This window comes from Barbatula barbatula (assembly GCF_947034865.1).
Source record: "Barbatula barbatula genome assembly, chromosome: 6".
Classification (NCBI taxonomy): Eukaryota; Metazoa; Chordata; class Actinopteri; order Cypriniformes; family Nemacheilidae; genus Barbatula; species Barbatula barbatula.
This window is the reverse complement of record NC_136765.1, coordinates 16029330-16040408: the sequence shown is the minus strand read 5'-3', so window position 1 is coordinate 16040408 and position 11079 is coordinate 16029330.

Below are 11079 nucleotides of genomic sequence, written 5' to 3'. Positions count from 1 at the left end.
TATAAGAACTACAAGATTTATAGCAAACTGACTTTAATGTTGTTATATTGATAATATGTAAATTTGTATTTACATTTTTTATTTATTTACAGTAATGGTATCAGATAGTATATAACATGTTCAATGTAAACTTTTTTATACAAAGCAGACGTCTTCTTTAAAGGTCCAAGGTGTCTTTTTTGGAGGATCTATTACAGAAAAGCATTATAATACATAATTATGTCATCAGAGTTGTATGAAGACCTTACATAATCTTACATTATCTCCTTCTGGAAATTAGTCCTGTGTCAGCCACCATAGTGCTTTGAAATGGAGTGAGCTGTTGGTTGAAAATCGCAACTAAATTGAATACACTGGACCTTTAAACGAAAGTGTTCCTGGACTCCTAGGTGGTCCACAGAAGTAGGGAGTCTTTGACTATTGTTTGAGCTCAAATTATTTTTGTAAAAACATTTGCCAACTGTTCAAATTAAGTATATTACCCTGTGCATGACTGTTTTCTTGATTGTGCAATGTAATAATCATAAATCATGTAAATACATTTTTATAGTGGTGCCATATTTATTTGAAGTTGATATCTTTTTATACATTTTAATATTTATTTTAAGTTTATATAAAGCTTCATTTGCATTGGTATATTTGCATTGATGCCAAGCTCACCGAAACGGCAACAACGCCACAGCCCACAGTGACACTACCTTTAGTTCAACCATGACCTCGGGGAGGTCTGTGTCATACTCCATCTTTATACTTGACACTCTTGGCTACAGAGCCTCAAATTTCTTGTTTCCATAATTCACACGAACAGAGCACAAAAACTAAGAAGCCAGACCATCTTTAGCTACAATGGAGAATCACAGCTCCTCCGTGTGCTTTTCTTTTCACTCTTAGGAAACAATCAGCACTCAAACATGTGCAGTATTCTCGTGTCTTTAAACAATATTCAACCAGGTTGCATTATTAACAGTATTTACCTAAGATGTGATCGTACTGGTACAGTCCCACCACCGTTACCCCAAATCCATATGTTTTTTTATAAATTACAATTTGCTTTAGGCATTATCCTCTAGAATCTCGCCCGAACACAATGAACCCATTTGACACAGAATTCTACACCCAACATCAGTGGATTTTGAGGCTCTTGTTAGCACCGGGACTCTCCCTGCCTCTGCTCCTTTCTGTACGTATGTGTGTGTGCGCGTGTGTACGCGATTGTAGAGTGACAGACAGCTTGTTACCCTCAACCTGAGGCGGCGCCTCGTTAACACAACTCTTGGAATATGGACATAATGAAAGAACCTGGCAACACATCTCACTCGCTCTATTAGCCTCTCAGTTTCCTCTCTGGGAAACTGCTCAGGGCCTCCATTCAGAGTGGCCGCACAAAAGGCCCGATTCTTTAAATGCTAGACAGGCCCACGGACAGCTGGGTAGAAAATGTCACACAGTGCGTGGAATGCCCATTATCAGACACACTCATTTGTTATCCGGGCCCTCCAAACCTTGTCAATCTCCACATCCCCCTCCCCGTCAGCCACACACACAACCCGATACCGAATTGACAAATCAAGCCTTGCGTCTGTGACAGAATATAATAAACTAGGGAAAGGGGGAGCGGCGAGTCCACTCCATTCTGCCCAATCTAATTGGTTTCGACATCAAAGATGTCAGTCAACTCCAGCCTCGCCTTTTAGACAGATTTGCTCACTCTCTTGCTTTCTCATTATGCCAATGGTCCCATTAAAGGAGCCGTCAGTTCCCTGTGCAGGGATTTGGTAGAAGTCATAATTAGTGATTTCGTTTGACAGAGCAGTTCTGTCTCCATTTAGATTTTAACACCCCCAGGCCACATTTTTCACATGCGGTTGTCTTAGCCGTGCCGATCGGCATAGGTGCACCTGGTCCGAGTCCAAGCTGTCACACTTTCGCTATTGTCTTTTGTACACTGTGTTCATAGATAGCCTTGGGGGTTGAGTGCGTTCGGCTGACGGTTTTAACGTTTCATTCAGAGCTGGTTAATAAAGATGTTTGCTTAAATCTGATTGCTGAATGTTACTTCAGGCAATACATACGATATAAACAGCAGGATTTTAAAACAATAAGGCAGTATAAATCATGCTGGATGTTGCTTTAAAAAAGAGATCAAAGTAGGCAACAAAAACCATTTTAAGAGATTAAACGTAATGACAATAACCAGCAAATAGTGACATTTTACACATACTAGCACATAGCCAGTTAAATGCCAACTGTAAAAATCTCGACAGAGTCTAACCATCCAAATTTCCTCCCTTACATCACATGCATTGAGCAATGAGAGATAAATAGACCCTTAGATCCATGTGCTACGAATAAAAAACACTCTAAATGGAATACCATAATTATTCATGTATTTTGCATTTGACAATATGCTGCTTAAAGAATTCATTAATAGTGAGTAGACTATTTGCTATCACTCATATAAATCTTTATGTGATACTGCCTCAAAGTCCATTTTGCTCAAGGGTGAAAACTAATATTAGTGAAAGCTCAATATTTGACCCCTATGAAATGATGTGGGTCCGTCTTAGCTTTCCCGTTTCTTTAACTGCGCAAGATGCCTAAGGTTAAAAGGATTAGTTACGGCCCGCGTCGATGGCTGCAGCCTCTCTATGAAATGATTCTGTCTCCAAGTTCAAACCTCGCTTGATTGGCAGTTTGCATCTCTATAGCAGCGTGTCTATCCTAGAAGCACCACCACCTGCTGTTGCAAGACCGCTTTAGCTCCAGCATCATACAATTTGACATTCACAGTGACGACGGAAAACATCAATAAATAAATAACCCAGACAAATAAATCCATAGAAATACTCATTTGAAGGTTCAATGAAGCGCTTTGTGAATGTAATATGCTGTGGATGCATTTCAAATGTAAATTATGGTATTCTGACACATTCGGTTTTCCATCTTTTCCGTCTTCATTTAGACTCTGCTTCTACAGGCTCACAGCTGGACTTTTGTTTGCCACTCAACTCACCCTCTCTGCCGCTCCGTTTTTTTTAAGTTGCCGTTCAGACGATATTCATGCGGCAGGTTGGGAGGAATCAGCGTGTTAGGCCCCAAGTTCATGTGGCAGCGCTCAATGGCATAAGCCATCCAAACACTATTACATCAATTGGTTAAGTCATTCGGTTCTCGTGTTGGCTACGTTTGAGTGATTGGACGTTAGACGCTATCTGTTTCCTGATACATAATACATTATGTTCCATGAGAAGTTACTTACAGGCCTTGATGTTTAATTCAGATTGTAGGATTGAATCACAGCACCTTGTCATATGTGAAACCCATAAAATACATATACACGATTAAATTGTGGTTCTGCAAGATAGTTAGGTACTGTAATACTTTAATACTGATATATATAGTGATATGATCACAATAAGTTACAGTTATCGTGATCTTTTAAATCCTTTAATCCACGACTAAACAAGGAAAATATGGCTTTTCAAGACAAGAAATTATAATTTTGTTAGCAAAGGATGCATTTTTACACATGATCTACTTTATTTATGCATGTATACATCCAGAGGATTAAGATTTATTTTATTTAAAAAAACACAGTATGGTTTCTTATGTTAGGTATAACAGCTGCCATAGTGACAAATGGCAATGTACCACTTAACAGCATCTTTATTTACACTGGTACTGTACTTTAGGACCAGCAGGCTTTAACATACAATGTCAAATACCAACATGTTTACAAATATTTGGTGAACATGACGACCACAAACTACAAATCCTTAGCTTATGCACTCAAAATTAACTGATTTATTTACAGGATTTATGGATTACATTGAAACAAGGTTTATGTAAACTGCTCACATTCAGGTGACAGATCATCGCTCATTAGTTTAATCCCTGATCATTTGTCTGGTTCATTAAGAAACAAACAGATTCATCCAATCCAAACACTGATTTACAGTCTAAATATAATTCATAGACCATCTAATTGGATCCAACACAATGACCTACGGCAATCCGTAGACCACTTTCCAGTAGGTAATAACTAACCATTAAGCTCATTTATTTTCAAACAAGAGCTCGAGCCAAGATACATATCCGAGCACTAGTGGGCATTTGCTTCGCTAAGATGCATGACCACTTTATCCACGTCCACTCATCCAGCAAACCTCAGTCACGCAATTGTGCTTGCCGTAGGGAAGAAATCCCAAGGGCTGCTAACACGTACGAATAGTTTTTCCACTTACAGGATTACATATCCGAGCACTCACCTCAATATCCAGCACATTCAAATGTCCACTCGTAAATTGTTGTGATGTAAGGATTTTCACATGTGAATTGTTTTCAATGTGTACATGCCCAGGTGTGAATTACAGTTCCCATTTGACTTTGCAGATATTGATTGTTCTTCACTCATCTGTGTTATAAGTGCGAACAGATCAGAGTTTTACGGACAGAGTGAGCTGTCAAAATGAGGTTCCGACACTTTGATAAAGACTATATTCTTTGAAATGTGAAGCTTTGAACACCAATGCATGATTTTACAAAAAAACATTTTGCAGCATATAAACTGGAATAAGATCTCTTATATTTTGACTTTCAAATCTGTGAAAATAAAAAAAATTCAGTGGCCATGATCAAGATCAGATGTCAAATCAAAGCATCCCTCTGTGAAACAGGAGGTTGAGACAAAAAATACCCAACGTTGGGTATACAGCGCCTCCTAGCAGACAGTGTGTCGGCATAAAGATGCACGTGTCCTCCATGCAACACGAAGGTTTTCAACATTTTCTTTGTAATCATTAAATCATTTCACAATTGATAAAAACGTTAACGCAGTCTAGAAAAAAATATTTTATAAATGAATTCAGTCACAGGTTTCAAGGGGACAGTGTTTCCACCCAGTGCATACTATGTCTCATTTCGTCTGTAGATGGCAGTGCTCAATAAAGTTTCATTCCCTTCACCGAGAGCTGCCTCGACTTCAGTGTGTTTTTGCAGGAGATACCTAATTATACGCATTCCTTTTGAAACCACAGCTCTTGACACATTAATGTATCATCAAAATATTTTTCGCTCATTAATATGACTTGTTTGTGCTACTGCTTACTAATATCTTGTGTTGTTAACATGCCTATTAGAAAAGGCATTTGGATTAAATTTGATTTTACATAAGGCAAAACTCACTTGTCACATAAGGCAAACTCATTTGTCAATTAGCCTATGACTGCATAGGTGTTTTCGACAAATAGATACAACTTAACAAACACGCCGCCGTGGCATTTCAGGCTAATTTAGAACAAACATCTACTTCTCTGCAGTTTGACTGTATTTATGCGCCAAAGTGGTGATTATTAATGTTTTGGAGGACTTTTCACAGCATCAATTCTTCAAAGGGGTTTTATTTTCTTAGCCTTTATCGTTACCCCAACGGCAATCCCGTGCGTGACGGCAAAGAAAGAGCGGGAAAAAGCGAGTGTGAGAAGGGCGGAAACTGTGAGGGGAAACGAGAATTGCTAATTTAAAGAGGGAAAAGGGTCTGTGAACTAGCTGTTGAGAATAACATAAAATATACTCTTTGTTGTTGACTTTCAGAGACATTGCAGATGTGAAACGGCGTAACGTGTAAAATTCATACTTCAATTTCACAGTCATTTTATGGATGAATGGCGGATTAGCTTCGGCAATTATTTTGTTCTTAGGAGTTCATCTAGGCCTGTTTGGTAAGTTACCCGCACAACTACAGTGTCTCTGTCTTGACTGTCAATTTTGATGATGGAGGCATTTGTAGATAATTATAATCGTTATAGTCTAAGCTAAAGCTAGGCTATAGACCTTTTTTCATTGTATGTCGGCGAAAGCATCACCATAGCAACATCGCAAAACATCTTCAACCGCTGTCTGCAAAGTAATAGAGAGAGTGATGATGGCTGCACGCACTCACATCCCGCATAGGTTCGTTTCTGTCGTGATTTGTTGTTGGTCCTCTCCTGTGTTGTTTGGCAGTTGCACTGTACATTTTACAGCATTGTTTGTCTCACTCATTGTCTTCATCGCGCTCACAGATGCTGCGCGGTGTGTTCGTGTGTGTGCACGAGCTTGAGTGTGTGTTACTTGCGGTTTTAAAACTGTTTTAAAAACGTGTGATTTGATGGACAGTTGTTTGTCCACATTAGAAAACAACACTGCTTGTTTTCCATGATCTCCACATCATTTTTTAAACGTCTGCCTTCATTGCGCGAAGCCCATGTGAAAAATCGCTCGTGTTTGCTGATTTGCATAATATAATACTAAGCCAACAAAGACCAAATAGCTGCTTTTTTTTCGAGGCGATAAAGGTACAGAAAGATTGATGCATGGCATGGAGTATTTACAGCGACGCAAGTGTATGTTTGTGTGTACTCTCTCTCTCTCTCTCTCTCTCTCTCTCTCTCTCTCTCTCTCTCTCTCTCTCTCTCTCTCTCTCTCTCTCTCTCTCTCTCTCTCTCTCTCTCTCTCTCTCTCTCTCTCTCTCTCTCTCTCTCTCTCTCTCTCTCTCAGTGTGTGTGTGTGTGCTGTTTTGGAACAGAGATCCCACTGTGCTAAATGACCTGTGACTGAAGTCTTTCATGTCAACCCATGATTCACACTGAGCCCCCACGTCACAGTGAACACACATGCTCAAAATGTAGACTTCCTACCGACGCCATACTCCGGCCTACGAGGGCATACGCTCACTCCTACACGCTCCTGCACGAAGCTGAGCGCACATCAAAAATATTGTGATTCAGTATTGCAGCTCGCAGACATTTCCCTCAATGCATACAATTCATTGCGTTTGGGAAGCGACGTGTCGTGCGAGATGATTGCTATTTTTGTTCCACCTCTCCGGTGTTTTGTTTTATTGGTACAGAGAGTGAAGGCGGACTCCAAACAAACAAACAGCAAAAGTGAAAAAAGCTTATCGTGCCAGCAAGCCTCCCAGGCAGCGATAATAAATGAGACATGTGACTGTTTAATCCTCGCTGACACGACAAACCTGAATAAATACACAACATCCCAAATTCTCTGTCCTCTCGTTTACATCAAACAGAATAGTGTTGCCAAATTCCGCTTTATTAACATATGCTCTTCTATCACATTAAACAGCAACATGGTTTATTTATTAAGTCATCTTTCCTTTTCTCTCGCCATCTGTTAAATCATGGGGGAAAGGGGGAAAAGTTGGGAATTAACAAGTTTCCACATGTTGCAGGTGAAAGTGGCACACTTTTTAATTATACCTGGACTCGACTAATTCCAAATACTTAATATAACAAATGGCAAATCAGCTCCTGGCTGCTCCCTGGATAATTGGGACTCGTTGTACTCCGAGTTTCTTTAGCGTCTGCTACATTAATTAACGCTGCAATGAACTAAGCCACAATATGTTCTGTATTTGTTCAAATTGATTCCCCTGGTAGCGTCTGTGAAAGGTGGGAAAGCGCAGGACTACGAGACTCCAACCTGAGCTTCATTAGTTCAGCTCACAACCCACTCGGCCTGCCACTTCTCCTGTTGAGCTCTCTAGCTCACATATACAGTTCATATTTGTGCTGTGGGGCAGTGCTGACCAAGCCCTGCTTTCTCAAGTGGCATAGCTAATGTGCGGGTAAAAGAAATGGTCTCTAGGAAGAAGATATTTTAAAAAACGCAGATCAAGTGTAATCTATGAGCAGTATGCTGGAAGAGCAGATATTGCATGTTTTTTTCAATCCAATTGTTTTCGTTTTCATCCAATTATATAATGAATAACATGCACAGTAGTGTGTTACATGAGATCTAAGGCTTATTAAATATTTTTCCTTTGTGGTACAACCCATAATGCATGCTTATCTTTGTATGTAATAGGCCTAAATGAAAATAAAGACTGAATACTTGGCTTTGGAGTTGCGCAAGAATAGAATGGGATTTATTAAAGGCATAGTTCACCCAATAATTAAAATTCTGTCATCATTTACTCAGCGTCCAGTTGTTGTTCCACTGAATCTTTTCACGCTGTAAGAGAAGATATTTGGGAGAGTATTTGTAACCAAGCAGTTCTAGGGCACCATTGACTTCCATAGTATGAAAGCAAATTACTATTGTAGTCAATGGTGCCAAACTATTTGGTTTCCTGCATCATTCTAAATATCTTCTTTTGTGTTCAACATAACAAATAGCTGTTTACAGATGTGAAACAGCATGAGGATGAGTAAATAATGACAGAATAAAAATGTTTGGTTGAACTATCCCTTTAATAAATGATCAACAGACAATAAAAATAAGTGAAATACGTTTTTTCTACCACAGAGATGAACAGAGTTTGATTTTAAGGCAGAAAAATGAAACTGATAGATGGATATTTACCCATCCCCCATCTTCTTTTTCTTTTCTCGTCCTTAATCAAGAAAATTCAACATCTTTCCTCTCTCTCTCTCTCTCTCTCTCTCTCTCTCTCTCTCTCTCTCTCTCTCTCTCTCTCTCTCTCTCTCTCTCTCTCTCTCTCTCTCTCTCTCTCTCTCTCTCTCTCTCTCTCTCTCTCTCTCTCTCTCTCTCTCTCTCTCTCTCTCTCTCTCTCTCTCTCTCTCTCACACACACACACACACACACACCTAGAATAATTATCCAGATCTGTGGTTGAGATTGTCATTCTGTCTACCCGCAATGTCTACATTAATGGCCTCTCTTTCCCTCCTCTGGAGCCTCTCTACCTTTTTTGGATTAATTTCAGCTAACCATTCTTTCTCGTTCTCACTCTAAGAGGATTGCACAGAGAAGGCTGTTGTACGCCCACACGCAAAAATCTCCTCTCTCTTCCTTACGTGTTACAATAAGAGATAATAGTTAAGAGACAGGATTTCGAAAATGAATGGCTTTATATCCCATAAACACATAAAAATGAGTTCTCTCTGTTTGTGTGTTGGTGTGTCTGTATGTGACGACAGGGTATGTGAAACAGAAAATAAATATAGTGAGAGGGAGGGAGGGAAAGATAGAAAGAAAAACTACGGTGTCTGAGTGTTTTATTAAGGTTTGTTTTTTAAAAAGCAAATCTCAGACAGTTCTAACATTCTGCCAGGGTCATTTTTAAAATCCCCAAATATACAGAAATGCCTGACCCTCCTTAATTTTTTACATATTTTTATGAATGTCACGTTACTCTAATTTCTGAAGTTTGATTTTATGCCACAGCATAATAACACTAATGTTTTGGAGAGTTTTTAGTTTTGTTTGTGTCAAGACAAATGCTAAATATGACAAAATATCATCACTGTTTTTAATAGACTTTTCTGCTACATTTGTCTCAACTTATTTCCACATTTCCAGCATTGGCTTAATTTGAAAACACGATTATTGCAATATAGCCAGAGCATTATAAACCTTTAAATCAGATTTTCCATATAGACCAGTTTGCAAGACACAAACACGTTTCAGTTTTTTTGTTTATTTTTTAAACTTTTACATATATAATCAAGTCTTAAAGATGCCTCTGTTTTGATACAATATGTACTATGAACAGCGCTATACAAACAAACGTGAACTGATCTAAGTTAAATTCAGCTGGATCCATAGTAATTTATGAATTAAAATAATGCTATTTTACTTGCTGATGAAACTGACTGATGTTAAATTATGATTATGTTTCCTCTAATGTTTTTTCATTTGACCAAAATCTTATTTGGAAAAGAGTTCTGTAGTTATCAAAACTTGTGGTTGTCATGGAGTGCTTTATGAATGTTTCCAAAAACAATCAAATTTAGGAAAAGTTAATGAAGATGAAGCAGGTGAAGGTGCATATCTGACACAATATTTGTATGCTAATTTGCTTTGATATACTCCATTGTGTGACTGAAAATAGTCTGTGGGTTGTGCACTACTTTTAAAACAACTCATGTAACAGTAAAAACTATTTAATTGTGTGGGCAAAATAAATCAGTAAAACAGAATCCTTTATGAATGAATTTGCAAACAATTATCTACAGTATATACAAAAAAAATCAAAACACATTCAGCATCACTGTAAAAAAAGTATTTAGTATTTTATTTTCATCATGTTATACATTATTTTACTTTCCAATTTTTACTTGGTGGTTACAAGAATTTAAAAAAGTGTAATGACCTCATTACCTGTTAAAGCAGCCATTAACGTAAGCTTTCAGTTTTACTGTTTTTAAAACTGACTTTTTTACTGTGCAGATTCGTTGTGGCTGCATAAATATCCTGTAATTTGATCTTAATATTCATTTTTGTATTTGCTTTGAGTCAAGCTTCTATGATCTATATCTTTTATTTATGTTTATAATAAACATTTATTTCTGTAATCACTCCATTACTTATCGGCTTAAACAGATAGTGACGGTAAAATCTACTTTGTTTAGATGCCAACCTAAACCACTGAAAACTTTTAGTTATTGACCCCAACACCGGATGCTATGTGTATTGTAATTTTGTATGTTTCTATTTTGCAGAAGTTATGATAAACCTCAGTCTAATTAAAAAAATGTCAGTTATATGATTGCTAATATAGCACGAACAACCGCTTTTAAAGTGATTGGTTTGTGGGAGTGGCCTCATAATAAGAATCCTCATTAAAGTCATTAAGACAGCGAGACTCCACCCTGATGGTGTGTCTGCACATTTGTATATAGAAATATATGTAAAGGCATCTGGACGAGGTGAGAAAATACGCGTGAAAGTGTATCAGTAGTGCAGGGGTGTGTGAGAGGACATGACAGAAGATACATAATCAAAATATAAGAACACTGTTCACTGTGTTCAAATTAATTTATCTCTGATCTGTTTCTCTGTCTCTGCCACTATCACATCCACACGCACACATTCTCCTCAGCCAGTTGTAAGTGTGCTTTCCTGGTGACGTGCAGTATGTGTGAGGCATATGTTACGCAAACATTGTCAGCATACCACCATTTTATTGGTAAACAACAAAACTCAGTTTGGTCAATAAATGATCCGTGGGCGCGGCACCGAACTCAGGAAAGCCTCAGCGCTCCCTCAGGAGTGCCCTGCTGCTTTTGCGTCTTTTGTTCTACATTTCTTCAATAAAAAACTACTCTTTAATGA